The 27,748-nt window shown below is 39.3% G+C and overlaps 1 protein-coding gene and 1 pseudogene across 1 annotated transcript in view; one reads left to right on the forward strand and one right to left on the reverse strand.

Moving 5' to 3' along the window:
• Nucleotides 1–27,748, reverse strand: part of TMTC2 (transmembrane O-mannosyltransferase targeting cadherins 2) — a 422,846-nt gene that overhangs the window by 353,905 nt on the left and 41,193 nt on the right. The window lies entirely within an intron of this gene.
• Nucleotides 1,588–17,851, forward strand: LOC116866358 (annotated as a pseudogene).

Raw genomic sequence — 27,748 nt, forward strand, 5'->3', positions numbered from 1 at the left:
TAATATGCTTTGAGTTTATTTATTTATTTATTTATTTATTTTAGATTTTGTTTATTTATTTGACAGAGATCACAAGTAGGCAGAGAGGCAGGCAGAGAGAGAGGAGGGGAAGCAGGCTCCCTGCTGAGCAGAGAGCTCAATGCGGGGCTTGATCCCAGGGACCTTGGGATCATGACCTGAGCTGAAGGCAGAGGCTTTAACCCACTGAGCCAACCAGGCACCCCATATGCTTTAAATTTAAACTGCTGTTTGAATGGAAAATAATTACTCCATAGCTTTACTTTCACACATCCAACCTTCTATACTACACTTATAAAATGGACTCTGTCATAGATAATTTCATAAAATTAATAATTCAAATCTATCATTCTAGATTTAGGATCTATGCCTAGAGAGGAAACTGTAAAAACAGCTACGTAAGTTAATGCCAAATTCTTTTTCAAAGTTTTATTCCAAGCTACACTCCTATATATAAGATTTCCTACGGATCTTATACGTAAGAATTCCTATGGATCCATATCAAATCTTGGTAATGTCAGTAATGTTTTAGAATAGTATAAAACAGTGTAAATATTAAAATCGAGCTACATATCACAAGAATGAATTTTAAAACATTATATTGGTTTCTTAAAAGGAAATGACAAAAACCTTTATAGAGATCAACAAAGTTCAAAACCAGACAAATATAAATAAATACATGGTAAAACTACTTTCAAAAAAAAAACAGTGGAATAATAAACACAAAATTCTGCATGGTTATTTTCTTGGTGATAGCAGAAATATGGGATTTGGGAGAAGTACTTACATAATTATATTTTACTCATATTCTTTTGTAAGTATAAAATAATGTAAAATTTGTATTATTAGGGGCGCCTGGTTGGCTCAGTGGGTTAAGCCGCTGCCTTCGGCTCAGGTCATGATCCCAGGGTCCTGGGATCGAGCCCCGCATCGGGCTCTCTGCACAGCGGGGAGCCTGCTTCCCCCTCTCTGCCTGCCTCTCTGCCTACTTGTGATCTCTGCCTGTCAAAAGTAAATAAAATCTTTAAAAAAAAAAAAATTTGTATTATTAAAGTGGTAAGTGATAACGACATCATCCACGCCTTCACATTGCAGTAAAATCTTCAAACAAACACTATTTCTGCCAACATAGTCAAAAAGTTTGATCTTCCTAAGAGTCTCAGCTAATCCTTTGATATTTCAATCATATGCTTGTGAAGGGCCTTTTTGTCATTATCATGGTGATAATTGCCTGATCCAATCCTGTCATACCCCATTTGTCCACAGGTTTATGTGCTAACTCATATCTTACCCAGCCACTTGCACTCACTTCATGGAATCCCACACCCTTTGCAAGACGGTGCCTTTTGGATTGCATTTGCATGTGATTTTGAGATGTTCCCAAAAGACAAAGAAAAACTTACCTACCTGTTGTCAAAGAGTGGACTGACAAATCATTAACAAATATCCTTGTGTTTTTGAGAGTAACCTTCTAACTGAAGGAATTGGGAGACTAAGCACTGCACTAAAACATGAAGTGCATTTTCCTAACCCGTATAGAGTCTCCAACTGCTTTTCAATGAACGGACGATGAGCAGAACAGTAATGAACTGCTGGACCCTCGAGGTTGCTATAAAGAAGGTAAGGCCGTTTATATGGAAAACTCTGTAAATATTCAAGTTCATTTAATCATATGTTAATATTTTAAAGAGACTTTGTTCCTGAGCAAATTGCAAGAGAAAGCAATTACACAAATGAGACGGTATTTATTTCCACTTAGAACCAAATGAACAAAGCACATCATGACAAATAATATAGGAATACTTCGCTAATAAGAATGTCCCAAAGATCACTGGAGGAGGCTCTCGTTTGCTTCCTAATAGAGTCCCAGTGGATTATTTAAACTGCAAACACTTCCAACTATGTTGAAAATAGGAGTCACTCATTTTCAGCTTTACAGGAACATATCCACGTTAAACAAAGTTAAGGCTACCTACACATGTAAGCCAAGCCCGAAGTGAGAATATTTGGGGTTTGTCACGTATTTTCTTTGTATCCCTGGAAATCAGGGTTTTGTTTTAGGAAAAGAAACCGGACTAAAAAAGACAAGAGGCCTAAAGTACTTTTGAAATTGCAGTATTTTTATAATCACCACTAGCACACTGATTCGAATTTTCTTCACAGAAAGAAAAAGGCCCTGGAGGCAAAGGGCTCAGGGAGAGCCATTTGGGGGAATGCTCCTGGAGCAGTGGGATACTTGGACTGGCAGTCGCCCATCTGTGTACACAACCAGCAGGGCCATCACTTCCACTGTGTGGTAGACTCCTTTAAAAAAAAAAAGGAAAGGCTGCCGAGCCCAAAGAAAATGCTGTCAAAATCCACAAATGCCTCCACATTCAACAGAGCTGGTGATTACTGTTAAATAACTCCCCAAAGCCAAATCTCTCCCGATTCTCTATCTGCTTACTTTGTTTATATCCTATCACTGCTCAGGATACTACGCTGACGCTAATTATCCCAAGGCAGGAAGGAGGTCTGTATATTCCTTTGTCCCATGCTGTGACCAAATCTGGAAGCAGTAATACCTGCCAAAGCCTCGAAGCCACATCAGTGAGGTGAACTCCTCACGAAGCTTTACTGGCAGGAAGATTATTCCCAAGCACGCCCCGCCTCCTCTTTCCCAAAGAAAATGTGTGCTTTCCCCTCCACTCCCTGACACAGACTCTAGTAACTGGCTACTCTACTAAGCAAGGACTTACCTGTCCTTGGAAGTACTTCCTATTTCTACAAAGTCCTGACGTTCCTACTCAGGAAAATATATGTGGGAGTGGTATTGGGGGGTTAGGGTTACTGATTTTTTTTTTTTCTAACCTGACATGCTTTTATTAATAAAGAGAATATCCTAAGCATCCAACCTAAGAAGTGAGAAAAACAAACCAAACCCAAGGAAAATACAAGGAAATAATAGCCTATGACTAGATAGTTTTAAAGATAATGTCACCACACATTCAAAGAACACATAACTCTAATCGTATACAAATTCTTTCACAGAATAGAAAAAGAGGAAATGCTCTCTCAACTCCATTTTTTTTTTAAATTTCAGTTCCACTTGGGTATAACTGACATATAATCTCCCTGATGGCTAATGATGATGGCTAATGATGATGAACATTTTTTCATGTGAGACACTGTGGACTCTGAGAAATAAACTGAGGGTTTTCGGGGGGGGGGGGGGGGCGGAATGGGTGAGCCTGGTGGTGGGTATTGCGGAGGGCACATACTTCATGGAGCCCTGGCTGTGGTGCATAAACAATGAAACTTGGAATACTGAGAAATAAATTTTTTTTAAAAATTAAAAATTCATTTAAATGGAAAAAAATTCTAAGACCGATAAAGTGTACAATGCATGCTCCCTCAACTCATTTTATAAGCTACTGTAACTTTTACTCCTACTAGACAAGGGCTGCCTAACCTCACTTGTGAGCACAGATGAGAAAGTTCTGTAATAGAGGTATGTCTGCTCTATTATACCACTTCACATTTAGTATTTACTTTTTATTTTCTTTTTTTTTTAAGATTTTTATTTATTTATATGACAGAGAGAGAGATCACAGGTAGGCAGAGAGGCAGGCAGAGAGAGAAGGGGGAAACAGGCTTCCTGTTGAGCAAAGAGCCCGATGCGGGGCTCAATCCCAGGACCCTGAGATCATGACCTGAGCTGAAGGCAGAGGCTTAACCCAATGAGCCACCAAGGTTCCCCTAGTATTTACTTTTTAACTGGGAAAAAAAAATTATTATTATTTTTAAATTAAACTGAGCAAAGAAAGCAGTAGTACATACAATAAAGTTAGCTTTAAGGATGAAGGTGGATCCAATCTTAAAGCATTAAGAGTATGTCAATTGGGTCCATTAAAGTCACAAATAACAGAAACCAACTCAAACTGGTTTACACAAAGAAGAATGCATTGCCTCATACAACTGATGGTGTATACTGACTAGATGTCAGGATTCTGCATTTCCAGCCCACGCCTGGCCTTTGTCTCAGCAATGATGAGAGCTCCCACCATGAGCAGGCTCTCTTGCTTACTAGTAGCTAAGAAATGCTGGCCGGGGGGGGTTAGGAGGGTGAGGGATTGGGGGGGTGGGGTACGGGGACAGTACACATTTCAATGTTAGATTCCTTTCCAATAATTCCAACAACAACAACAAAAATGTAATAATTGGTCTCATTTGACCAATCTTAGTTACTTAACCATCTACTGGGTGGGTACGAATGGGTCCCTCATCCGTTACAGCACCTGTCCCAAACTACACAGACTGAGAATATGGGAGAAAACTTTTCCCAAATGAAATTCCAGATACTGTAAGGATAAGAGAAGGGGAACTGATGCTGGAGAAGCACAAGCAACAAGATAACCACAATCAACTACCACTCAATACCTTAAAATAACAAAGGAAAAACACACTTCTGTTTTGTTTCAGCTCACCTGTCCAGTGCCTCTTCTGTAATAAGGTGCCCGGCAATCAGAATTTAAAGACATGTGCCTGCAACACCAAGGAATCTGAAGAACTTCTCACTCAAACTGACTGCCAGTTGGAATGCTGGCAGGCATTCTGAGTACAATAGTATGCCGATGAACTTAGACTGTGAACTCCATTTTGAGGAAATTTTCACTTGTGAAAGCTGCTCATGGAGAATACTTGGAAGATAATTATGCCTCACACGACACCTTTGTTGCAAATGCTTTCTGTAGCTCATTTAACATATTCTCAAATGCACCTGTTGACAAGAACATGAAAGCAACTGTCCTGGACTTTGATATCAAATATGAGAAAACCCAATTTCCAGGCCATGTAAATTCAGGATTGCTTTTTCACATTCCAAAATGATACACTATTGCATGAAGTGACTCACCTGCGGTACTTTTCAAAAAGTATAATCTAGGGGCGCCTGGGTGGCTCAGCCAGTTAAGTGTCTGACTTTGATTTTGGCTCAGGTCATGCTCTCAGGGTGGTGAGATCAAGCCCCGCATTGGGCTCCCCACTGGGTGTGGGGTCTGCTTAAGATTCTCTCTCTGCCTCTCCCCCCAACCAATAAAAAAATAAATTAAATGAATAAATAAATAAGTATAAACTAAACATTTAATTTGCAAAGATTTGTTCCATCAATAAATTAGCAGAGCCTATTATTTTAAGTAAGAACTATCTACTTCTTATAATACAAAATTTTTAAGCCTAGCACCCCGAGTGAGTTCTTTTGCAGTTTTCTTAACACAGTGAATTAAACTACTAGTGAGAAAAATCAATGATGGAATATTTGTTTCTAGAAGGCACTTAGAACAAAGCACATTTAAAAAAACTCAGTTACTCTTGATTATTATTCTCTAAGAAATGCCTTAATTTCTCCATCTTCTCTCAACTCATTTCTGATAAACAAAAGGCAGAATAATAAAAGAGCAAATGTCATTCCTTTGGGATACCTTCTAGAAAAACAGATGGATTCCCAGGCATAAATCTCAGTCTCCTGATTCTGGTGACATCCCCACTTGTCCCTTCATAGAGGTAACGAGGACCCCAGAATGTCCCAATATGTGGCAAAATATAACCTACTCATACTCTAGAGAATCTGCTCAATGACGGCTCTAACTCCATTGAGCTTTTCTAATTAACAGAGTACAATTTATTTTTTACCTGTATTTCCCTAGGAGGGCCAACCACTTTCATCACCATAAGACATGGGCTGACATTTGAAATCAATTAACTTTTGAATCAAAAAACCAGAAATGCATTTTAGAAGATCTTTGAAAATTTAAACAGCTTTACACATTAATCAATTGGGTCTCCCAGAGAATTTAGTATGCCTTCGGCTATTTCACAAGAGAGACCTACATTTTCAGAAGTTGTGTGTAAAGTTTTCCTACCTTCGTTGAAAGAAACGCGCTTTTGAAGTTTTCTTTTTTTTAATAGATCTGTCTCGATTCAACAAACAGAAATGAATAACTGTTTTGCTAGTCAGATCTCTCCAGTCAACACGATTAAGCCACACAATACAGAAAACACTGGTCAATATGAAAAAATAGTTATAAACCCTTATTATAAAAACACTGCATTTACTTATAAACTTCAAGCCCTCCACACCATAAAGCCACATACAAGAAATCACTGAAAGGATGTTTACATGTGGTCAATCTTGTTTTTACAAAAACTTCTTCCTTTGTTGGTTTTTTTTAAGCTGTTTTGTTTTCAGTGAGCAAAGTGGCATCACAGTATTAAGACTGCAGCAACGGGCAGCCTGGGTGGCGAAGTCAGTTAACCAACGGACTCAGTTTCGGCTCAGGTCATGATCTCGGGGTTCTGAGATCGAGCCCCTCGTGGGGCTCTGCGCTCAACATAGAGTCTGCTTAAGACTTCCTCTCCCTCAGAACCTGCCTCCTCTCATACTTTCTCTCTCTCTCATGTTCTTTCCTTCAGATAAATAAATAAATCTTACAAAAAAAAAAAAAAGACTGCAACAACAAATGATTTCCTCTCTGTACATTTTTTTCTAAAAAAAAAATCAACTTTACACAGTTGATCTACAGAGAGTTACTTGGCTCCTGAGTGTAGGAGGGCAAGAGTGAAGAGTAGACAAGATAAGCAGCTGACAGGACCAACTCTCTATCTGGTATCGCCTGACTGCTTCTTTAAAGTAAATGAAAAGCCAGGAGGTCAACAAGGTGTAGGCCTCTATCCTGTAGGCTTAAGAGAGCAGTGCTCATTCAAAAAGATGATGAAAAGACCCAAAGAGAGAAACTCTCAGTGTGGCAGCCCTCAAGGACAGCAGGCACAATTGATGTAGGTGACTGGAGCCTGGTGCCTAATGACAGCAAGACAGTAACACCTGATGTGGGAGATTTCAAAGCCATTACGCCTCCTCACAGCACGGCTATGAGTAGGAATAAAGAGAAGACAGAGGAGACATGTCACAACGTATTGCTAATACAAACCCCCCAAAGTCTTAGGTTATTATTCACAAAGTTCATTGCTACAATTTCAAGCAGAACTGTATTATAATCTCTATTTTCTTTAAAGTTCTAATCCCAAATGTTGTCTAATTTCTACTAAGGTATATGCTGATATTACGGAGGCATAGAGTCCTAATTTAAAATAAATTTGTGGGATGTAGTCGTTGGTTTTTATGAATTCTTTAAGTCAATATAGCAAAAGAGTGGCTAGCTGCTCCCAATTTTGTGCTCACCATAATATAAACAGCTTGCATATTAGTGACTCAAGATAATCTCAGCCATAAGATTCTTATAACCAACTACAGAGAACACAAAACATAACCTGCCAATAAATGAAGAAATGGATAGTCTATGGGGGAGTGTATCTATTTAATATTCTTCTGTAAAAATGTTCACCTTTATAAAAAAAAAAAAAAGACTGCAAATTAAAATGGAATGCCCTTTTTCTCCTATAAAAATTACAGTGATTTTGAAAACTAATAACCAATAATACCAGTTGGAATAAAGCACATGTTCAAAACACTCTGGAGACAGTGGAAACTGGTGCAATCCTTTTTGAAATAGCTTGGAATTCTATTCACCCCTTTTAACACAAACATTTTCCTGGAAACACCCTAAATATGTAAGGATCAAAACCACAGTCTGACTCCATACAAAAAACATGTTCATAATTCCAGATATTCTTTGTTGCAAGACTTATTTATTTATTCATTTATTTGACAGAGAGAGACACAGAGAGACAGGGAACACAAGCAGGCGGAGTGGGAGAGGGAAAAGCAGGCTTCCCGCTGAGGAGGGAGCCAGAAGCAGGGCTCGATCCCAGGATCCTGGGATCATGACCTGAGCCAAAGACCCTTAACGACTGACCCACCCAGGTGACCCCAGGTATTCTTTGTAAAAGGGAAAAGAGAAAAGCATTACAAAATAGTAATAGTAGAAGCTAGTATCAATAAATTATGGAAATCCATCTTTTAGTTATGTATTATACTTTATAAAATAGTAAACACTGGCAAATTTGCTAAAACCATACTTCTAACTTTTCCTTCTTTAAAAGGACTAAAAATGTTATTGAATGTGTCACAGAATTTAATGTATTCATCCGCACCCACATATTTTCATGTATATGAATATATCCATATATATTCATATATATATGCATGTACATTCATATTTTCCCATAAATAAGCAATACTCACATTATGTATGATTTCCTCAAGATTAGCCATTCTAACCTATAGCTTTTCCACTAAGAAATAATTTACAACAGTTCAAAATAACTTTTTGAACAGTTTCCAAAAGAAACTTACTTACTATTTCAGAAACCTAGAATTATACATCATTCAGCCTCTAAATTTAACATTACTGCAAAAATTTGTTAACAAAAAGCATAATTCTTATAGCTCATAGGTAGAAATTACAGGCTCTGGCTAACAGACACATGAAAAGATGCTCAACATCACTCATCATCGAGGAAATACAAATCAAAACTACAATGAGGTATCACCTCACACCAGTCAGAACGGCTAAAATTAACAACACGGGAAACAACAGGTGTTCGCAAGGATGCAAAGGGGAACCCTCTTACACTGTTGCTGGGAATGCAAACTGGTGCAGCCACCTTGGAAAAAGTATGGAGGTTCCTCAAAAAGTTAAAAATAGCACTACCCTGGGGCCTCTGGGTGACTCAGTGGGTTAAAGCCTCTGCCTTCGGCTCAGGTCATGATCCCAGAGTCCTGGGATCGAGTCCCGCATCGGGCTCTCTGCTCTGCAGGGAGCCTGCTTCCTCCTCTCTCTCTGCCTGCCTCTCTGCCTACTTGTGATTTCTGTCAAATAAATAAATGAAATATTTTTTTAAAAAAATAGCACTACCCTATGACACAGCAATTGCACTAGTAGGTATTTACCTAAAGGGTGCAAAAATACTCATTTACAGCAACATTATTAACAATAGCCAAATTACGGAAGGAGCCCAAATGTCTATCGACTAATGAATGGCTAAAGATATGGATATATGTATGTGTATATATATAAAAAAAAAATGTGTGTGTGGGGGGGGGTGTGTAATGGAATATTACTCAGCCATCAAAAAGAATAAATATATGTATGTGTGTATAGGTGTGTGTGTATATATATATGTATGTGTGTATATATTATATATACAAATATATAACAAAATATTACTCAGCCATCAAAAAGAATGAAATCTTGTCATTTGCAGTGACATGGATGGAGCTAGAGAGTAACATGCTAAGCAAAGCAAGTCAGAGGAAGACAAATACCATATGATTTCACTCATATCTGTAATTTAAAAAACAAAACAAATGTACATAGTGGGGGGAAAAAAGAGACAAACTGTGAAACTGATTCTTAACTACAGAGAAATGACAGTCGCCAGAGGGGAGGTAGGCAGGGGAATGGGTTAAATGGGTGATGGGTATGAAGGAGGGTACTCATCGTGATGAGCACCAGGTATTGTCAAGTAACTGATGAATCACTAAATTCTACACCTGAAACTAATATTCTACAGTATGTTAACTGAATTTAAATAAAAACTTAAATTTTTTTTAAATTAAAAAAAAAGGAGAAATCACAGGCTCTTAAGTCACACTTATCTTGGTGTAAATTCCAGCTTCACCATTTGACCTTGAAGAAGTTATTTAACTTCTTTTTAACAGTTTCCTCACTGAAGAATTTGGAATTTGTTCATTCATTATCTACTTATTTACTAAGCGTACATGTACCATGGTGGTGCTTGGTGCTATAACCCAGGATTTAACCCAGAAGAAGAAAACAAATAAACAAAGTCACTGTCCTTGTAGAGATTACATGCTGGCAGGATAATACCTTAGAAGGTGGTGCTAAAGAACTAGAAAAAAATACTTATGAAGCCCTTTGTGAGGTGTCAGAAACAAGGATGCACTTGAAGACATGGAATTGATAATAGTTATTATTATTTCACAGGACTGATGCTAGCTATAATTATCTCACAGGACTGTTGTGTGAAATAAATGAGCTAATTTATATCAAGCACTTAGCCTTAGGTTAAAGAAAACTCTATATATCATCTATTATTACAAAATTATTAACTTTATATTATCTCTGATATAATCTCTATTCACTGGCAGTGGTAGGTGGGGAGAATGAAGAATGCCAAGATTTTTAAACTCCTTTAAGAAATGATAAATCCTGGGGGGCCTGGATGGCTCAGTCAGTTAAGTCTTGACTCTTCATTTCCAGTCAGGTCATAATCTCAGGGTTGTGAGGTGTACCCCCCAGCCCCACAGTGGGGACCCTGCTTCAGATTCTTTCCCACTGCCCTTCCCCCCACTCACGTATGCATGCACGCATGTTCTCTCTCAAATAAACAAGTAAATCTGGGGGGGACAAGAAAGAAAGAAATGGTAAACCCAATGTTGTTTCTAGTCACCCTCAAAAACATAAGGAAAAGATGTCAAGGTCCGTCTGGCTCTTTCATGTCAACCACACATGCTGGTTTCCAACATTTGCCTGCCTGATTGGTCAGCATTACAGGAAGTACCTAACATCAGTCATTCTTTGTTTAAAATATGGGTTTAAACTTTGGAAAACAGTGTGGAGAATCCTTAAAAAATTAAAAATAGAGCTTCCCTATGACCCTGCAATTGCACTACTGTGTATTTACCCCAAAGATACAGATGTAGTGAAAAGAAGGGCCATCTGTACCCCAATGTTCATAGCAGCAATGGCCACTGGTGCCAAACTGTGGAAAGAACCAAGATGCCCTTCAACAGATGAATGGATAAGGAAGATGTGGTCCATATACACTATGGAGTATTATGCCTCCATCAGAAACGATGAATACCCAACTTTTGTAGCAACATGGACGGGACTGAAGAGATTGTGCTGAGTGAAATAAGTCAAGCAGAGAGAGTCAAGTATCATATGGTTTCACTTATTTGTGGAGCATAAGGAATAATATGGAGGACATTGGGAGATGGAGAGGAGAAGTGAGTTGGGGGAAATTGGAGGGGGAGATGAACCATGAGAGACTGTAGACTCTGAGGAACTAACTGAGGGTTTTGGAGGGGAGGGGAGTGGGAGGTTGAGTGAGCCTGGTAGTGGGTATTGTGGAGGACACGTATTGCATGGAACATGGGTGTGGTGCATAAACAATGAAATCTGGTACATTGAAAAGAAATTTTTAAAAAATTTAAAAAAAACATGGGTTTAACTTTTAGGGCTCAGTGATAGACAACTTAGGAGGCACTTCACAATTTGAGCGAATGAAATGAATGACGAAAATGATGAAAAAAAAAAATGAAGTGTACGATGTGCCTTCACACACATCTGAATTGGCCCACTGTCTTGTTTTTCTGTGAGAACTATTCCCTTGTCCATCTTTAAAAACTGCTTTAAAATAAATAGCTTCGATCTGTTATCACAATCTTAATCCAACTTCCTGAGGCACTAGACTTGCTTCTGCTTATACCTGCTCCGGAAGGCTGCGGGAGATCTAGAGAAACGGAGCCCACCTGGGACCAAGAGGCACGGAGACAGTGTGTTCTTTGTGCTGAGGCCTCAACTGCAGGAGTTCAGCCACAACACAAAGAAAGCATCAAGGCTACAAGGTGGAGCTGTAGCCACATTTTTAGACTCAAGTGTGAGAAGCCAAGCAGGTAGACTGTCATAAGCAAAAAAAAAAAAAAAAAGGTACGTCATCGGTCTCTCTCACTGGAATATAAATCATGAAAGACAAGGATTTTGTTTTCTCGCTTTGTGGATACAAATGAATGGATAATAGTTTCTAAAGCTGAACCAAGTCCAAGATGAAAGAGTTTGGCTGATCTTAATTGTTCCCAACGTTAAAAGAAACGGTAATTATGTGACATGATGGAGGCATCGGCTAAGGCTACAAGGGCAATCATATTGCGCTGTAAATACATCAGAGCAGTATGCTGCATACCTTAAACGTGCATAGTGTTGTATGTCATATAGATCTCAATAAAAAAAAAAAAAGTTTGTCACACTCAAGAGAAATGAGAGTGATTCCATGGTAACACAGGACCTCTGGGCAGGAAAGGAAGATACGAAAATAGAGAAGCTCACACTCCACCTCCTCCACAGCCGACACACTCCAGGCCAACACCACAGAGGCTCTACACAGAATTACTATGAAACAAGCAAAGAGTGGGATTCACTGGGGCATCCTATTCCTCAGGTTCAAATAAAACAAGAAGCTATGCTTTTCATCTTATCACTTACCTACCTACAAAATAACATTTTGAAAAACAAAGTATGCTTAAGCACAAAATACGTGCCAGGCATGCGCATATATATATATATATATATATTTATTTATTTATTTATTTTAAGGGGGTCAAATAGCTCTATCAGTAAGGATGCTCAAAAGAAAGGGCTAGATGTGTCTGAAGTTAAAAAGAAATAACCTATTATAATAATATTGGAGACAACAGCAGAATCCTTGTGAGAACTCAGCCATGGGTCAACTTAGAAGGGAGTAATATTCCACTGAAAGTGTCAAGACTGTATACTGGTTAACAAACCAGTCACAGTATTCCATGCTTTAGAATCTTTAGATAAAGAATAATCATGCTCTCTTGAAAGTACCTTTCTTCTCCACTCATTTTCTTCCTGGCATTTGGCATTATCACAGAGAAATTGCCATGACTTAGCTTTACACTTTGGTTCCCATTTAAAGCTTAAACTCCATACGCACCACTGAGAGATACACGGAAACAACACTGAAACCTGAATAAGGATCCAGGCTCCTATCCCAGCTCCGCCGCTACCACATACCAGAACCCTTGACAAAAAGCTTAACTCTTCTAGACCTCTATTTTCTCAGGTATACAATTAGGATATTAATGGTAAATCTAAAATTCTGTTAATGTTATTCACCTCTTTTGGGGGACGGGGGAGAAAGTAGGTCCTTAAACTAGAATTGATGAAGAAGGGTCTCTACCATCTCCTGGCATAGAAAAATAACCACCTTATCTGTATGTGTGTATTCGTTTCCTATTGTTACAAAATAAATTACCCCAAATGTACAGGTCTACAGCAAGACAACTTTATTAGCTCACAGTTCTGCAGGTCAGAAGTTCAGCATGACTCAGCTGGTCTCAGCTAGGTTCTCTGCTTAGAATCTCATACAAAACCAAAGTCAAGGTGATGGCTACCCTGCCTTCTTATCTGGAGGTTCTAGGCAAGAATTCACTTCCATGCTTAGTCTGGTTGCTGGACTACTCCTGTCTCCTTGCTACTTTGAGATTGAAATCACCATGATCTTGCTGGCTGTCAGCAAGGAGCTTCTAGAAAGTTCCTTCTTACATGGCCCCTTCCATCTTCAAACCAGCCATGGCATTGTAAGGAGAGTCCCTGTCAGGCTTGGAAGCTCTCTGACTTCCTCTTCAGCCACTGTCAAAGAAAACTCTCTCCTTTTAAAAGTTTCAACTTTTGGAGTCAGGCCCATTTGCATAATCTCCATATTTTAAGGTCTACTGATTTGGGACTTTAATTACATCCAAAAAATCCCTTCACTATAACACTTACATTCATGTTGGACTGAATAGCCAGGAGAGGGGAACCTAGGGGAGCCATCTTTAGAAGTCTGCCTATGACATGCGGTGTCTGTTCATGTGCGCATGTGTGTCTCTCCCCTTCACAAAGCTGGAAGTCATGGCCATTTTTATATCCCCATGACACATGAAAGTGCTGAAAAATGATGTGTCCCATAATACTGATCAACAATCTACCACCCATTAGACAAAAACACACATGGTGCCAAATACTATCAATTGAGCCTTAGAAACTCAAGATGAGATAGAAATTCAGTGTACCTACCTCAAAGCAACTATTTTAAATACTTTATTAGACAGATGGATAAAATGTTGATGATATTGGTTGCTTCAACACAAAAATACTAGATACAAATCAAGAGCTAAATAACTGAGCAAGTGAGAAAGAATTTTACAAATGCACGTAGAGTCCTTAGTTATTCCAAAACTCTAGTGTCCCATACCTTTTTCTAATAGCTACAAAAGCTCTTTTTATCACTAGAAGAAACTTATAGCACAAATGAAGAATCTCTATTTAAGAATCCTTAAATATATTCCATAACACTTTCAGTAGCACAGTAAGACAGGCAAACACTGCTTTCTCCATAGCCAGGCCCAATAAGTATTACAATTTAAGATCAGCGCCTTGAATAAGGGCCGACAAGCAAACAGACTGCCCATGTAAAGAACAGGACAAAAGAAACCCGTCATTCTGCCACAGTTCCTAATTCAGAAGGCTGAAGCATTTTGCAGTACTTCTTGAATTTAAAAGGGAGAAGGGAGGTTAAAAACTGTGTACTGTATTCCTAGATGCTCTGAATAAGCCACTGAGTTAATATCCATTCAAATAATTTATTCCTTAGCAGCTATCTGCCTGCTCTGCATCTTCATAAAAACAACATGATATTTTTTTCCAAAGCATAAATAATCCCATTCTTTTGCAGGCTGATGTGACATCTGCATAAAGATAATTAATTCCTATCTTCCGCTATTATCTATTTGTCCGCTACCAAAGGGTAAGTGGTGTTTTCTCTAGGCTCTTGTGTGCTAATGCACAATGTTTGGTGGTAATAAGCATTTTAAGCTACTGAAGAGCAGCTTCAAAAGAACATGAAATTAACTAAACATACATCACGACACTGTGCTATTTACAACTGGCTCCCATGGATAATGAAACTTCACTTAGGACACTCTATTTCCGTTCAGTCAACACATTTCAAATACTATTAAAGGGATCACTACCTGCAAAGGACCTCAGCTGATCTAATTTAACTTTATCTTGTAACATGGGGGAGTTACAGCATTCTCTGTGACAGTTGTCTTTTCACATACCACAAAAGGGTTTCTGCAACAACTGTTATCTGTCCATCTCCAGAACAGCCAGATAAGACTTAATCATCACATGCTGCACGGCATGAGCTGCTTTAATTTGGGGTTGCCTCCACTGTGCCTGAAGAATGAAAAAATTAAAGGGCACACACATGAACAGAAGGCAAAATAAATCCCCGTTGTGTCTTTCAAGATGCTTGCTGGTGCCTTGTTCTTCTTTTTCTTCCAGCAATACCACAAGATTCATATTCTGAGTATTTCTTCAATCCGAATCTGAGACATAGTACCTTCTGTATGCGGTCTTTCACAACAAAAGGAAAGCCAACGAACATCAGGAACATCAGGACCCCCTCAAGTACGTATGAACTTCCCCCTCTAGAAAGTTCAATTATTAGTTTCATTAGCCTGAAACACGATTTTTTTTTTCAGATATATAGTAGAGGGCACTTTCAGGGTTGGGTTTCAGGTGCAAAAACAGCTATCTGAGCTGTGACTTAATACTTGTGTGGGTCCTGTCGGTGTCCCCGCCAACCTTCATTTGTCCCCAGCTCCCAGCTACATTTCAGAGAAGGGTCACCATGTGGCACTTTTTGCCGCAAGGAGATGTAAATAGGTTTGCCGATGGGAGTTCTGTAAAAGTTCATATTGCCTCTATAAACAAAAAACAATTGTAAAGACCTAGCAGGTGTGCCCCTTTCTTCGCTCTGCCTCCCCCACTCTCCTTGCTCAGAACGTGGACCTGACACTGCCCAAGGGTAGCAACCATGAGGAGACACACCCTGAAGATCCAAGCCAAAAGTTGGGGAGGAAGCAGTAACAACCACCTTTGGCCGTATTAGATTCATGAAGGATTCCAAAAGGGAGGCAGTGAACCCCACATTTTCTGCGACCTAGGAGGGGAAATATAAATGCTAAGGGATACATGGATACTGAAAGAGTACTGGGATCCGAAGAAAGAGATACGTCCAGGCTCTCTCCTTAGACAGACAAAACTACTCCCATCTCCATAATCACTTGTCCTGATCATGTTAATAGCAGCCACAGGAAGAAATGAGAATTCCACGGGCTCCATACAGACCTAAAGACCCCTCTCTCCTTCTACCCAATGTCTCACTTTCTCCCCCATACACTCACATGACCTCTTGAAGGAGAGCACATAGGAAGAAAAACCCAAGAGCCCCCTCCTTTTTACCTAAAGATACAATTTAATTCTGTTGCACTGTTTCTTTTCCTTGACTTTGTAGCGGTCCCTTCTCTACTCTCCTGGAAGCAGAGAAGGCCAGATCAGGTAACAGAGTAATAAAAAGTTCCCATTTTCTCTGCACATCTGGGCCAAGACGAAGTAATTTAGCCAAGCGTTGAAATTCAAAAGCAGCGATGCTACCCCTAGGAAAGCCCTCCTGAGAGAGAATACAAATAAACTTTTATATTTGAAAAGTATGTGTAACTGGATATTAAAAGAAGAGTTTTTAGTTCAGGCCTCAGATGATAAATATCAGATACACAGGAAGATGTAAACCAAAATGCAAATTTCCAAGGAAGCAGCACAGAAGTATTTGACCCTTTACTGATTCAGTGGGCACAAAAGTGTCTGGTAACACACTGACTGAGGAGAACGGGAGTGAGTCCTACCTCTTTCCCTTCCACAGAAAGGAAACTCAAGGGCACTTTGAAAGCTTATTATATTGTCCCAGTGTTGGAAGTCACAATTTACTAGTGTTCCCAACCTAAGAAATATCAGATGGCCTGCTACCACATGACAGAATGCTTCACTTGGGAAGCATGGACAGTTTCCCTTCCTAAAAGAACATTGAAGGGGCACCTGGGTGGCTCGGTGGGTTAAGCCTCTGCCTTTGGCTCAGGTCATGATCTCAGGGTCCTGGGATGGAGCCCCGCATCAGCCTCTCTGCTCAGCAGGGAGCCTGCTTCCCCACCCCACCGCCTGCCTCACTGCCTGTCAAATAAATAAACAAAAACTTAAAAAAAAAAAAAAGAAGAAGAAGACCACCAGGCAGGGTCCCCAGTAAAGAAATACTATGACATAGATCCCCAAAAAGCAAGGACTGAAGGGGAAAATGTCAGACAGAGGGAAAAACAAAGCTGTCCAGGGTGAGCTGTGGTCAGAGGATCCCAGCAGGGAGGGCTCTGAGGTTCAGAGACACACCCAAGACACAAGAAAAGGAGTCAACTCTGAGTATTTGCTGCATACAAAGTGGGCAAAGCCGGTGTGCATCCACAACCCAAAAAGAGAACTTTCCTGTGGACACTTGATACTGTTCTTATATCTTAAAAGAGTCTATGATAGCAGCGAGTCAGTGGAGAAAAAATTAGCCAGGAAGAAATTAGTCGTTAGTAGAAGGACGCTCCAGGAAGCAGGAGTTTCTGTCTTGTTATTTACTATAACCTCCAGCCTAGAACTATGCCTGCTACACAGAAGGGGCTCAATGAATATTTGTCCAATGAGTGAAGGCCCATCATATCGACCCTTCCAGAATGCAGACTCCCTTGTATAATGTCTACCAGAGACAAAGATCAACTTCTCCGCTTCTTTTTTTGTCCGACGTCTTCGTGAGGCCACAGGGGCGGCCGCTGCTCTCCTAGCTTCACTCTTGCACCCAAGGATGACAAGGAGAAGAAAGATGCCTGAAAGTCGGCCAAAAAAGATGAAGACCTAGTGAACAAATGTGGTGGCAAGGCCAGAAATAAGTGTTCCAAAGGCAAAGTCCGGGACAAGCTCAATAACCTGGTTTGTCTTGTTTGACAAAGCAACACGTGACAAACTCTGGAAGGAAGTTCCCAACTCCAAGCTTCTAACTCCAGCTATTGTCTCAGAGACTAAAGATTCGAGGTTCCCCAGAACTCCTCAGGAAAGAACTTATTAAACTGGTCTCAAAACACAGAGCTCAAGTCACTGACAGCAAAAACGCCGAGGGTGGAGATGCCCCAGCTGCTGGGGAAGATGTATGAACAGATCCCATGTAACTGCATATTTTGGTTAAAATAAAGCTTTACTAAACCAACCAACCAACCAAACAAACAAACTCTTTCCCAAATGAGACTATAATTGCTATGTAAAGGAATTATAAGGCTTTCTAGTACCAGCGAACTCAGAAAAATTCTAGCAAGTTCTCTGACTTAGGAAAATAATTGATTTTGTAATTTGCTAGAATTTTGCTAGAATTTTCATTAAAAACAGGGGATAAATTTTCCCCTCTGAATATATTTTAAATGGATAGCAGGAAGCACAATTTAAATTTGCATTATGGGGGCACCTGGGTGGCTCAGTAGGTTAAGCCTCTGCCTTCAGCTCAGGTCATGATCTCAGGGTCCTGGGATCGAGCCCCGCATGGGGCTCTCTGCTCAGCAGGGAGCCTGCTTCCTCCTCTCTCTCTCTCTGCCTGCCTCTCTGCCTACTTGTGATCTCTGTCAGTCAAATAAATAAATAAAATCTTTTAAAAAAATAAAACATAAAAAATAAATAAATTTGCATTATGATTTCATCCTCTGAGTTGTACCTGTTCAATGTGCTAATTACCCAGAACATGGTTTACAGAGCAATTCACCATACATGTTCTATTTTATCTTTGTGACAGTGGAAAGTACCTCTCATAGTTTGAGGAAGTAGGGCTCACCAGAGAGTCAGCAGCAATACCCATTGCATGAAACAGGCTTTGTAAAGCCAGCTGTAGTTCTCTTTCCAATATTACTTTCCTTTAAAAAGGGTTTTCTGAGTCATTCTTCCTGAATTCCTATCTAGCACCTCATATCCACATAAAGATAGATAACTGTGGACTCCTGCCTTAATTATATCCCAGCTATTCCTAACAGATGGTCGTTTCATCCGTCATTCAATCCACTTAGCCTACCTGGCTTCCTGACCAACGACTACAACATTTGTCTCATTAGATCTTAGCATCAGATTAAGTTCAGCAAAAATAAATAGAAAATCCAGAATAACAGTGGCAAAAACAAGATGGGATTTCATTCCATCTGCATAACATATAGTCCGGTGCCAGAAATGACAGGACCCTGACAGTACAGGGCTTAGACAGACTCCTATCTTGTTGTGCTGTTATATTCATGGCATCTGCTTTTGGGCCATCTTGGTCCCACCATCACATCTATCTTCCAGCCGGCAGGAAAGAGGAAAGAAAATGACACCTATTAAGTTACACACGTCTCTTATCCCACTGGCCAAAACCAAATCATACGGTCACATCTACTCACAAAGGGGCAAGGAAATCTGAGCTCTTATACGGCAGAAATACATCTCATTCAACTTCTAGTATTCAACACATATCTGGCACTGTTAAGACACTGGCCACTATGATTCTTATAATCACTGACATAGTCACCCACAGGACAAGCATTTACCAAATTTTATTTATTTATTTGACAGAGATAACAAGTAGGCAGAGAGGCAGGTGGGGGGACGGAGTGGGGGGGAGAAGCAGGCTCCCCGCTGAGCAGAGAGCCGGATATGGGGGCTGGATCCCAGGACCCTGAGATCATGACCTGAGCTGAAGGCAGAGGCTTAACCTACTGAGCCACCCAGGCACCCCTCTACGTATCATTTTTAACTAAAGAGAAGAGTGATAAAGGATAATTTTACTAATTTTTTTTCATCACTGATCAAAACAGTTACCGGTGGCATTAAAAGAACTAACATCATTAAGTGGCTCTTCTTGCACCTAAGAGCCTCAAAATGCTTAAATATTTGGTGGCAAATGATCTGGAATTCTCACTTGGTATGAATGAGCACATTTTCAACTATTGCGTTTTCCTACTACGCCAACATACAATTTATCCCAAGTAACTCAGAGGAAAATGCTCCCTATTCCTAAATAAAACTCCTCTTAGAGCATTAAAGCTTGAAAAACACTATAAAACTAAAAGGGACACAAGATGCAACCTGATGTTTCTGTCTATTTAAGAAGAAAAACAAGTAACTATTAACAATTCTGTGCATTCATCGGGAATGTAAATGTCTGTCACTCAGCAAGTGATCACAAAATTTAAAAGGCAACAGATCACCCTTCTTATTCAAAATCAAAAGAAATATTTTCCTAAACTAACAGAAAGGTTGGAAGAGAATTCTGATAAAATATCTTAAAGAGTAAGATAAAAATAAACTCCCCCATGGTATCTACTCTAACAACTCTGCATTGGTAAAGGTGTATTTTTATGAATAATGAAGCCATTCTCATCTGTTTACTAAATATAATACAGTTTTGCCCCTTGGGATGCTATTTTAAGGGAAAATAGTAATTTCTGCCATTTGTCCTTTACAAACTGGTAAGAGGAAGACAAAGGGAAAAATATCTAATCATACAAAATCAAACGATTTATACTAGTTTGTTTAACCTGGAACTATTAGAAATTTCTAAGAAAGACAAAAATAAAAATACCACAGTAACTCAATGACTCCTAGCAAATTGCTATTGGCAAAGCTGAGAAAGTATTTAAAGCTTGCTTTGCACACCAAAAGACTTTCTTCCCTTCTCCCAACATATATTTATTATTCTACCCCATTGTCTAAGATGCTTTCTGTTGAATGTGATCCTTTCAAAAACATAAGGCAAGTATCTCCCATTGGGCACTGGTATTTAGGCATTGGAAAGGTAAAAAATTCCTTTTAAAAGCGCACAAAAAAGCTCAATAGGTTGTTTCTGGCTTACTACAATAGGTTGTTTCTGGTGAAGCTTGAGCATCACAAAATTAAATCAGCCCCAGATTTCTTTACAAACAATCAAATCTGTAGTTGGAAAATTCCGTGCTTTTTTAATCTTTCACTTCTAGTTCCCCATTTATATTTCCTGAACTATTTGCTATATGGATACCAACAAAACTAAGAAATAAGCCTGTAATGTTGCTTGCGGTGGTATCTACTTCCTGCTCCTTACCCACGGTAGACAGAAGTGCTTGCCATTTTAAATTAATAGATTAATAATGTGGCTATTTTTAAAAGTTCCCTACAGAGTAGTTGCTTTAAAGCAGCAAATAGAACTGTCTAGTTTCACAATGTGGATGCTTTGGGTATAGATTCAAATGCATTTCTAAACAGTGCTGCACATAACAATTTTAATTATTAACATTACTCTCCTACCAGTGTCAATTTCACACCTGACATTAAAACAAACAAACAAGGGGTGCCTGGGTGGCTCAATGGGTTAAAGCCTCTGCCTTTGGCTCAGGTCACGATCCCAGGGTTCTGGGATCGAGCCCCACATCTGGCTCTCTGCTCTGCAGGGAGCCTGCTTCCTCCTCTCTCTCTCTCTGCCTGCCTCTCTGCTTACTTGTGATCTCTGTCTGTCAAATAAATAAATAAAATCTTTAAAAAACAAATAAACAAACAAACAAAAAACCGCGTGTTAAGACTGTTCAGTTGAGGGTACCCAGGTACCTGAGGGTAACTTAACTGGCTCAGTCAGTTAAGCATCCAGCTCTTGGTTTTGGCTCAGGTCATGGTCTCAGGATTGTGAAATCACAATACTCATCAGGCTCCATGCTGAGCAGGAAGTCTACTTAAGATTTTCTCTCTCCCTCTGCCCCTCCCCCAACTCTCTCTCTTGCCATTAAAAAAAAAAAAAAAAAAAAAGATGGTTCAGTTGAAAATATATAGGAAGAAACTTGGCTAAATTAGTATTATATTGACTGTTATTTAAATTTGTCATTACATCAATGTGACATGAGTTTCTCAAAAGGATGGAGATTAAACAATACCATAATTTTACAATTCCAGTCAAAATTCTATTAAGGAAATCACTCATGACATTGTCATTTGATGCTTATAATCATTCAGAACAATTTTCTTTAAAGATTTTATTTATTTATTTGACAGAGAGAGAAAGATCACAAGTAAGCAGAGAGGCAGGCAGAGAGAGGAGGAAGCTGACTCCCCGCTGAGCAGAGTCCAACAAGGGGCTCAATCCCAGGAACCTGAAACCATGACCTGAGCCGAAGGCAGAGGCTTAACCCACTGAGCCACCCAGGCGCCCCTCAGAACAATTTTTAAATGGAAGTATCAGATTTCCCTCAGATTAATTAATACTACGTCCCGTGATGGACATTTTATTTTATGGTCATAAATTCCAACTGATTTTTAGTTGCTTATATTTTATATGATTTAAGAATATCTGAAATCATGGGTATATCACTGTATAAGTATGGGCATTTGTTCACTAGTAAAGGAAAAGGGAGATTAATAAATTTTTCTACCATATTATAAAAGCTCTATAACTGTAATCTTCACTAAATCAAAGACTTCATTTTATCTTCTATTAGTTAGAAGCAATGTTTTCCTTTTCCAACTATCTATTCTTAGGTTAACTCTACTGTTTGGAATACATTCAAAACAATAAGTGGCATCTTGGTTTGCATTTCTCAGAAACGTTAAAATGCTAGCAATAATACAGCAATCATAGGACTAAATACCCATCATGGGAATAATGCCCAGACCATAGAAAATGTTAGCCTTTTCTGACAAGGCTGTGGAAGGAGAACACAATGGAGTAGAGATTTTCAATAAAATGTCATTCTGATATTATGCGGCAGTTGCCCTAACCACTTTCATTACTGGAAAGCACCCATAACAGCACGCAATAGCTAAAAAGAACGATTACAAAGCCACTGAAATCAGAGAGGAATTAAACAGAAAAGTCAAAACTGACAGATCTGTTATTACACGAACACTCTAAAAGGACTTTATTGAGACTCAAAGATGTTTAAAGCAACTCCAAAATAAAAAAAAAGAATTCTATAATTTACATATAGGACATATTTTTTTTAAATAAGCTAATCATCTGGACAATTATTGATCATTATTTTAATAAATGAGGAAATGGAAGAACTACTGAGAAGAATGCCAGGATGCTAACCTAAATTAATATTTAAATGTAGTCGAAATCATCTTCAAAGCGAAGTTTAACTTTGATTACATTTTGCGTATCATTTATTTAACTTCTATGCTCTGTAGCTGACTTCCAATGTCCCAAAAGGGAAAGGAAAAGCCTTATACCAGGTGAACAGGGTCAGGGTTAGGGTATGATAAGAAAGGGTTTCACCTTGAGCATGAAAATTAAAACTCAGGTATTCAAATAATGAAATTAACACAATACTTTTTTAAAAATCAAAGTTAATACAAAATAATAATGTTTAAATAAAGACAGAATCAGTATTATTAATTCTTTCCTTAGACATGGCCCCATGTACAATATGACTCAGCACAAGCAGTGCAGTCTTTATATTGATACTTGGCTCATTATGGATTTTTTGCATTAATTTTATTTTTAAAATATTACCTAACATATCATTTATCTTACTGCTGAGTTTTGAGCACTACCCTTCCCTAACCCCTAAAATTTTGTCCTCAAGCTAAGTATCTCCCTCACCCTTGTCTCAGCCTCCTATTAGGGAGTCAGTAAATACCCGTTGAATGAGAGACAGAATGTGTAAATTAACCTCTGTCAATACTTCCTTCCCACCTGCAACTCATCTCAGACTCTTTCCCATACACTCCTCTTGATAGGGCCATGGATGAGCACCCCTCTTTGTCAGGTACTTTACTTATAGGACCTCTAATTCTCACAGGAACCCTTCAAAGTAAATGTTAAGTCCCCTCCATTTTAGGACTGGGAAATCAGTCTCTGACAGTGCACTGACTGGCTCCTAACACAGGCCGTCAGTAAATATTGGTTGGACAGTAATGACAAAGCTGGTAAGTGGAGACTTGGACTTTAACCCAAGTGTATTGTATGTCCCTCCAGCTCAGTGATCACCCACTCCAAGTACCCATTTTTAAACCTCACTTCTGTTTCCTGTAACAGCTATAGTGGGCAGGATTCTAAGATGACCCCTGTGACGGCCACTCCCTGGTGTCACTCCTGTGATTATGGCAAAGGAGTGATTATAGGGTAAACCTAATCTAATCACATGAGACTTTCAACAGCAAGCAGTTTTTTCCAGCTGATGATAGAAAGGGATGTCGGAGAGATTCAAAGGATGTGAGCCACCACTGCTGGCTTTGAAGATGGAGGGACCCTCCTGAGAAGGAATGTGAGTGACTTCTGGAAACAGAGTGACCACTAGCTGACAGCAAGAAAACAGGAGCCTCAGACCTACAACTGCAAGGAACTGGGTTCAGCCAACAACCTGAATGAGCCTAGAAACAGATCTTTCCCAAAGCCTCCAGAGAAAAGCCCAGTTGATGCCTAGACTTTATCCTTGTTAGATACTCAGCAGAGAACACAACAAAGCCTGCTCAGACTCAGGGTGCCTGTTTCCAGGCAAAAGAAAACTTACAGATCAACTCCTGCATAACTTCATCATAGTATCACAAAGCAGGACAATTATCTGTTCTTCTGAGCTCCTTATTATCAGACTGAGGATTTACCCACACATCTTGGTGTGACCTGCCCAAGGCCGGACTCATTACAGGCAGCCAGCCTGAATTCACACACTAGCTCTTTAACGAAATTTTAAGGTACTGATAGCAGTGAGGAGAGGAAGCAACGTGTGCCTGACATGGGCTTGAGGGAATATTTGTGGGCTAAAATTTGCCATTTTATATCCCGGTATGCAATTGAAGGAACACACTTTTTTTTTTTTTTTAAAGATTTTATTTATTCATTTGACAGAGATCACAAGTAGGCAGAAAGGCAGGCAGAGAGAGAGGAGGAAGCAGGCTCCCTGCTGAGCAGAAAGCCTGATACAGGACCCTGGGATAATGACCTGAGCCGAAGGCAGAGGCTTTAACCCACTGAGCCATCCAGGCACCCCCACATTTTTTTTTAAGATTTTATTTATTTACCTATCAGAGAAAAACACAGCAAGAGAGGGAAGACAACCAGGAGGAGCAGGAAATGGAGAAGCAGGCTTCCCACAGAGCAGGGAGCCTGATGCAGGGCTTTATCCCAGGACCCCAGGATCATGACCTGAGCCGAAAGTAGATGCTTAACGGACTGAGCCACCCAGGCACCCCAGGAACACACATTTTTAAAGACTGTCCCACAACTATGTAAACTTGAGATATTTACCTGCATATATGCTCAGCCTCACTCTATTTAATCTATAAAGAACTACACAAGCTTACATTACAATGACTCTGGCATTGTATTCCCCACAAAGAAGACAGACCAATACCTTCATGTCACCATGTCCTTTACTTCTCTGGACTCCAACTGCTGTCTTCCAGCTTCTTCTTTGGTATTGGTAGAACATTCAAAATCATAATCTCTGAGAAAACCTCCCTAAAAACTCCTTCTACCTTCTAAGAATGGTATATTCAAAGGCACGTCATTTACCAGAAGAAAGAATATGAAGTAAACCCAGTCACTTGGACTGACTGCCTGTAAGTAGTTGCTAGAGACACACACAAGAAAGCTGAAATCACTGAATTAGCTGCTCTACACACTGCACAAGGAGAGAGCTGGCATGCACACTGTGTATTTATTCATCTGTGAATCCTAAACATTTAATAGAATTTTGATACCTGGTAACACAGTAGTAGTAGGTATTCAATACATGTTTACTGAACTGATGTAGCACTAGGATCTATGATGACTTCTGGTATCCTTACACACATATGCTACCCTCGCCTCCCAGCCAAGAATTCATTACTTATAATTCAGCAGACAAAATAAATGATCTTCTCCAATATTCATCCTTTCTTAATGGCATCATTTTTATTATTCAGCTTGTTTTATTTGTATATGCATAACGAATAGGGAAACTGCTTCACAAATGAAAAGTACTTCCAGAAAAGAGTCTAAGAGCAATGACAATTTTAAAATTCTTAAAGTTTTCTTACATACTAGTCAATGACTTTAATTACTACAATTATGTGAATGCAGCCCATCAACATCTCACAGGGATGCTGATATTAGTGCCCATGCTTTGGAACTCCTTCCAAAAAGGTCCTCTTCAGGAAATTAACCCTATTCGGATGGCACCCGAGAGGTATCTAGGTTTTATCAGTTTCTAAGCTCCAGCTAACAGTGTTTGAGGGAGGTGCTGGAATATTCCAAATTCGAACTATAAAATTACTTCATTGTATGATCTACAGAAATACAGCCATACCATGCTTCCACACAGCTGCAAATCTAAATTAGTCCTCATCTGTCTGTGTATAACTACTGTGTTCAATTGTTCACTGAGCCTGAAAGATCATGAAAACCAAAATGCAGGGAAGCTACAGCTGTTCCTCTAGAAAAAGGTAGCCAGGGGGGGAAAAAAAAAAAAAAAAGATCCCCACTGAGACATTTACTCTGACAAGAATCTGTATAAAAATCGATAGTAAAGCATGACGTCGAATTTTAAATTTCCTGAACCAGTAGGATACAGCCTGAGCCAACTAGAAACTGCTTTCAGTAAGGAAGGCTAAATAAAATTTTTTAAAATACATATATAACTAGTTTTGAAATTTCACACCAGCAAAACGTTTGAACAATTCCTAAGATCCAAAAAATATCGGCCAAAATCCCGACCAAATAACTCCCATCATTCTCCCACCCAAACCCTTTGTAAGCAGTTATGAAAATGAGGACGGGAAGGGGAACAGGCAAGGAACAAGGAGAACGAAGGGGAAGCCTCATGACTTACAAATTAGGTAAACTTCCTATTAATCAAGAATTGGCTCTATGTTGTTTCTGCATACATTAGCATGATCCAAGAACTAAAGCTGGGCCATTTAGTCATTTATGACATAAACCATCCCTTACAAAATAGAACCTTGCCAGCCACGCACTTACTTGGTTTACTAGTTCCTGATTACACAGCAATCTAATTGGCAGTACACACAGAACTAAACTGTTGATGTAAGACATTACTTGTACAAAATCCTACATTTGCTATTTTTCTTGACGCTGCCCCCCCAAAAAAGGCCTGTTATTTATACAAAAACCTAAAACTTCAACAAATTGATAAGTAAACAAATTAATATACATATCAAGCATTTAAATGCAGGCCTCCAATGCCTGGAGTTTAGTTAAGAGCAAACAGCCATAAATTTCTAGCCAAAAATTCCCACTGTTCTAAAATTTGTATATGGCCTACTAAATACTTCTCATAAATTATGTCCTGACAGCATGTTATTTCTACTTACTGAAAATATTACTGTACTCACTAACGTATAATTTTCTTTCTTTAAAAGAGGAGAAAAAACCCTGAACTCCCATGCCAAGTCTTACCACCACACGGCCAGACACTCTGGAGCCCCATGTTGGCAACCTAAGAAGTAACATTTGCTCAGTTCAGCGATAAGCCTGTTAGGTGACCCAACACAACCTTCTGTACTGCGTATTCCACAGCAAATTTCAGTGGTGACAACGACCAAGTGGTGTGCATTGCAAACTCTGAAACAATGCACATTTGTAAAGGTAGCAGCCAATATGAAATAGATTTTTTCATTTGTTGAATATATAAACACCGATAAATCTGGCACTTGTTTCTAAATTTGCCAACTGTAATTACAAACACATGTGCGCATTACATAGCTACAGATGCACTTAAAATAATTACCTTCCTGACGATGCCTGCTTCTCCACAAGCTACTAGAAAAAGCGGCTAGCTTGTCTCAATGCTACAGTTTTCCATGTGCAAATACATTAATCAGAATAACTTATATACCTGAAAAGACAAAGGAGTTATCTCTATGCCTCACTTCTTCAATTTACCTCCCTAGAAAATTTTAACAGTGGGTCACACGGTTTCCAAGTAGGTCTCACTGCGAGTGTGCCTGTTAGGATTTTAAAGGAGGAGCTGCACTCAGTCATGTGAAGTGTACTATGTCTAGGCACAGCTCTCTTTTCTGGATGGCTCCTGTATATTTATTTTCTCAGTCTTCTGCCTCTGATTCTGAGATCGCGT

Source organism: Lontra canadensis, unplaced genomic scaffold, assembly GCF_010015895.1.
Source record: "Lontra canadensis isolate GAN:19392208 unplaced genomic scaffold, GSC_riverotter_1.0 scaffold9, whole genome shotgun sequence".
Lineage (NCBI taxonomy): Eukaryota > Metazoa > Chordata > Mammalia > Carnivora > Mustelidae > Lontra > Lontra canadensis.